General features: G+C 43.1%; 1 non-coding gene across 1 annotated transcript; it reads left to right on the top strand.

The window, feature by feature from the left end:
* The first annotated feature begins 4,716 nt into the window (after positions 1-4,716).
* LOC128567111 (small nucleolar RNA SNORA2/SNORA34 family) lies at positions 4,717-4,853 on the top strand. Its single transcript, XR_008374774.1, has one exon. It is a non-coding gene; the product is annotated as a small nucleolar RNA SNORA2/SNORA34 family (small nucleolar RNA).
* The last annotated feature ends 757 nt before the right edge of the window (positions 4,854-5,610 follow it).

The raw sequence follows: 5,610 nt of genomic DNA on the forward strand, positions 1-5,610 counted from the left end.
TCTGTCTCAAAAAAAAAGAAAGGCCAGAATTGGGCTTCAAAGCCAGGCAGGTTTTCAGCTGGTTTCAGAGTGGGCTTCAGAGGCCACATTCTTTTTTTTTTTTTTTTGAGACAGAGTCTCACTTTTGTTGCCCTCGGTAGAATGCTGTGGTGTCACAGCTCACAGCAACTTCAAACTCTTGGGCTCAAGCGATTCTCTTGCCTCGGTCTCCTGAGTAGCAGGCATAACACAATGCCCAGCTTTTTTTCTAGAGACGGGGGTGAGGCTGGTCTCAAACTCATGAGCTCAGGCAATCCACCTGCCTCTGCCTCCCAGAGGGCTAGGATTACAAGTGTGAGTCACCACGCCCGGCCAGAGGCCACATTCTTAACTGATTTACTTGATATGCAGGGGAGTGAAGAAGGGGGAATACAAATAAATGGATAAAAGTTCAGGATAAATGTAAATGGAGTAGGCTATGCGCCTGTAGCTCAACGGCTAGGACACCAGCCACATACACCAGAGCTGGCAGGGCCTGCCAAACAACAATGACAACTACAACCAAAAAATAGCTGGGTGCTGTGGTGGGCACCTATAGTTCCAGCTACTTGGGAGACTGAGGCAAGAGAATTGCTTAAGCCCAAGAGTTGGAGGTTGCTGTGAGCTGTGATGCCATAGCACTCTACCCAGGGTGACATAGTGAGACTATGTCTCCAAAAAAAAAAAAAAAAGAAAAAAATGTAAATGGGGTAATGCAAGTAAAGTGTTTAACACAGGGCTGACTCCTAGTAAACACACAATAAAAGTATATGGATAAATAATAAATCACATCAAAGGCATAATAAGTCTGCTGGGTGGGGTGGCCCCGGCAGTCCCAGGGAACTAGCAGAGCAGGGGGGTGGCTATGCCTGGCTCCTTCCTGCCGCGGGTCTAAGAGTTGGGGGCCTCAGGCCCCCAGATGAACTTCCACACCAAGTTGCAGAGTTGCAGGTGCACTTCCGGAGCCGGACGAGATCGCGAGGCTGGGAGTGTGAGGGCCGCCAGGAGCCAGAGAGATTCTTCCTGGCGCTCTTCCTCCGAGAGGATGACATCAGGATTGAGAACATGCGATCTTTTCTCATAAAGTCTTTTTTTTTTTTTTTTGACATGCTCATAAAGTCTTTTAATGGCCTGTCCAAAGCCAATGTGACTTCAGCGTGGAAGTAATAGCCAATATTAAAGTTGCTGTCATCGCTTTTCTCAAAAATACTGCACAGATGTTAATGTTTGTAATGGACTCTATAAAGTTCGGCAACTCCAGATTTTCCCAGAACTTCTGGAATTCATAAGAAACCACTGAGACTGATAATATGCCACCTGATATTGAAAATAATTATATAACAATTTTCTTTGAAAAATACCAAAAAAGAAGAAGGATGTCCAGTATTTCCCAGAGGAGAGTTCGGTTCTTGTTGAGTTTTCTCACTATAAAGTGGTGGATACCTACTTGGCTAAAAATCTTGTCTTCAGTGAAAGCTATCTCTGCTCCCATGTTGTAAGTCTTTGGGCACAACCTTGGATGGAAGGGAGGAGCCCCTGAGAAAGTTGCTGGCACCATTCCTGGTGTCTCTGGATGCGCACATGTGCATGTTCATGCTGAAGAAACATCACCTGATTGGAATGATAAATTATAAAGTGGGAAGTTGTCACTGTGAGGTAACATGACCACAAGTCATCTGTAAGGGGGCGGAGGTAACACTCACGTCTGCAGCCACCGAACTCACTCAAAGAAGACTGAAAGGGCGGCGCCTGTGGCTCAGTCGGTAAGGCGCCGGCCCCATATACGGAGGGTGGTAGGTTCAAACCCGGCCCCAGCCAAACTGCAACCAAAAAATAGCCGGGCGTTGTGGCGGGCGCCTGTAGTCCCAGCTACTCAGGAGGCTGAGGCAAGAGAATCGCTTAAGCCCAGGAGTTGGAGGTTGCTGTGAGCTGTGTGAGGGCCATAAAGTGAGACTCTGTCTCTACAAAAAAAAAAAAAAAAAGACTGAAAAATCAGTGTCATCAACACCTGGGAGAAGATGTTCCTAAAAAATTCTCCTTCATCATGTTTAAATATCGAGTCACCAAATTGAATGTGATGTATGGGAGGACATAAAAAATAGCACAGGGGATGATAGAATTTTGATTGGGTTTGATATATTTAGGGAGCTGGTCTTAATATTGGTTGTTTGGAAGATGTGAAAGTTATAACATAAAGACATTAATAGAAAGTACCAACCAAACCATTGAAAAGATAATCAGGGAATGTGGCTGATTCATTTGGAAGGTTTTCTGGTCTTCACAAAGTGGGACATCATTGATATTGCTTTCACCCAACATACCAAACTGCATGCAGAAGGGTATGAAGTGAAGAATGAAATTCCTGAGCAAGGGAAAAGGATTGCCCAGGAGTCTGTTCCCAAAGACGGTGAAAAATTCCCTGGGACAATTTTAAGCAAAGAAAATTCATAGGTTTTATTTCATGCATTATCTGTGACCAAATGATAGTCATTGCCCGGAGCTCTGTGTTGAGGAAGATTCCGAGACTGTATTTGGATCGATTGAAAATAAAGTTCTGATACCCCCCCCAAATAATAATAATAAATAATAAATCACATCATTATTATATTATTATATTATTAATTAAGTAAGAAATCATTATTAGATTCCATACAATAGCTCCTAGGGAGAATATTTCTCTTCTGTTAGGAAAATTTACCTTTCTGTTCCCAGCCTAAGGGCTTAATTAGCTGTCTTCATTTGGGGCTGCTACAAATCTGCCGGGTCACTGATTCCACTTGTCCCTCCCCACCCCCCCAAACTTCTCTGTGCTAAGCACAGGTACTGCAAAGGTGACAAGACTTTGTCTGAGCTCAAAGCAGTTATAGCAGAGAAAGCAACAGTAAGGGTATTACAGACCTAGATGCTTGAGGCCTGGAGTTCAAGGTTGCAGTGACCAAGCTTGAGAAAAGCCACTGGGACTTCAGCCTGGGCAACATATGGAGGCCCTGTCTCCAATGAATGAATGAATGGTATATACTGATCCTTTGGACAGGGTAAAGTCAGAAGATGAGTAATCTTTTTTTTGAGACAGCAGCTCACTCTGTCTCCTGGGTGGAGTGCCCTGGCATCAAGGTTTACAGCAATCTCAAACTCTTGGGCTCAGCCTCCCAAGTAGCTGAGACTACAGGCACCCACCACAATGCCCAGCTAATATTTTTCCTATTTTTAGTAGAGATGAGGAGAGTCTCACTCTTGTCAGGCTGGTCTTGAACTCCTAGCTCAAGCAATGTGCCTACTTTGGTTTCCGAGAGTGTTAAGATTATAGGCTTTAGCCATAGCCCTCAGGAGAAGATGAGTAATCTTACATGTCCTTAGTGAAATTTGAGTTTTATCTGGAAGATAATGTGGAGCCATTAGAAAGGAATGAGATGGGACAGGCCTGGAGGGAAGAACAGTTAGAAGGCTGGATGTGAATTACCCCACCCCAGCTGGGGGCAAAGGCAAAGTCTCCACCTAAAACATCTACTATTCTCCCTAGTTCATTTCTTAGTTTTTGTCTCATGAAGTTACTCCGTCTTCAGGGTTCTCAATCGCAATGGTGTCTCAACTGAACATAATCTTTTTTTTTTTTTTAATTTGGCCGGGGCTGGGTTTGAACCCGCCACCTCCGGCATATGGGACCGGCGCCCTACCCGCTGAGCCACAGGCACTGCCCAACTGAACATAATCTTTTATATCTGAAATGTGTTTTTCTTTCAGGGTTCTCAATCGCAATGTGGTCTCAACCGAACATAATCTTTTATATCTGAAATGTGTTTTTCTTTTGTTTTTAATTAATTTTTTTTTTTTTTTTTTAGAGACAGAGCCTCATTTTATCACCCTCAGTAGAGTGCTATGGCGTCACACAGCTCACAGCAACCTCTAGCTTCTGGGCTTAGGCGATTCTCTTGCCTCAGCCTCCCAAGTAGCTGGGACTACAGGCGCCCGCCACAACGCCCAGCTATTTTATGTTGCAGTTTGGCCGGGGCTGGGTTTGAACCCACCACCCTTGGTATATGGGGCCGGCGCCCTACTCACTGAGCCACAGGCGCCGCCCTGAAATGTGTTTTTCATGTTTAATATTGTAAAGCATCTTTTCAGGCTCTAGAAACTTCTTTTTCTTTTTTTTTTTGACAGAATCAATTCTCTTGCCTCAGCCTCCCAAGTAGCTGGGACCATGGGTGCCTGCCACAAAACCCAGCTTTTTGTTGCAGTTGTCATTGTTGTTCAGCAGACCTGGGCCGGGTTCAAACTCACCACTCTCAGAGCATGTGGCTGTCGCCATAGCCACTGTACTAGGACGTGGAGCCAGGCTCTAGAAATTTCTTTCAAACCATCAAAGACCTATGATAAAGCTCAACAAAAAAGCATTCCTTGACAGATTAATGCGCTAAAATGAAAAAACAAAAACAAAAATAAACACCAAAAAAAGGGATTCCTTAACTTAGAGATGCCCAAGGGGGTAATTTAAAAACAAGTATGACAACCAGCAACTCCCATCACATCAAAGTTAGAGCTGTGGTGGAAAAGAAGAGTTTAGGGGAGGAGAAGGTTTCAGTTAGGTTTAAATTGTGATTTCCTTGCACTAAGGGGGTAACAGGTAGAGGAAAGTACCCTTTTTGTAAAGCTTGCTCAGTCAGAAGGAGTTTAGGGTAACCCTGATTAAAACCAGGGAGGTTGGCCCTGAATCAAGGCCAGCAGTTTGCTGAAGCTGTTGGTTTCAAGCAGGAGCCTAAAGAATTATCTTTCTATGGTCCATTGGCCATTTCAGAACTTTGGAAATGTAATGGTCAATTCATTAGAAAGAAACAGTATGAGTCATTGGTGATAGATGTAGGCTAGTGTGATTTGTAGTCTTAATACTGTCGGGTTCCAAAATACCCATAAAATATTACTATATTTATCTCACAAGGATATTTAAGTTATTTGTTAGAATTATAATGCTGTTAAATCTTAATTACAGCTCCCCAAAATGACTGTGGGTTTTTACCCAAAATAAAAAGATAATTCTACAGTAAAAAAAAAAAACAAAAAACCAGGGAGGAGGCTGGGAGTGGCTCACTCTGTAATCCCCACACTATAGTCCTGGAACTTTGGGAGGCCAAGGTGGGAAGACCCCTTGAGCCCAGGAGTTCCAGACCAGTCTGGACAACATAGCAAGACCATATCTCTACTAAAAACATACATACATACATACATAAAATAAAACCAGGGGAAGTACCAGATGACACAGGTCAAAGACTAGAATTGGAGGTGAGAGAGGGAAGGAGAGAAAGAATGTGCCTATAACACAGTTGTTTTGTTTTTGTTTTATTTTTGTAAATAATTTTTTACAAAAGAATAAAGAAAAGAATGAAGTATTATTGTTAAGTTCACATTTTCTTTTCTTCTTCTTTTTTTTTTGCAGTTTTTGGCCAGAGCTGGGTTTGAACCCGCCACCTCCAGCATATGGAATCGGCATCCAGCCCTTTGAGCCACAGGTGCCGCCCTTAAGTTCACATTTTCAAAATACTATTTTATTTTTCAACTTCTTATTCAATATTATGGAAAATTGCACACAAAGTTAAGAGA

The sequence above is a fragment of the Nycticebus coucang genome, chromosome 15 (assembly GCF_027406575.1).
Source record: "Nycticebus coucang isolate mNycCou1 chromosome 15, mNycCou1.pri, whole genome shotgun sequence".
Lineage (NCBI taxonomy): Eukaryota > Metazoa > Chordata > Mammalia > Primates > Lorisidae > Nycticebus > Nycticebus coucang.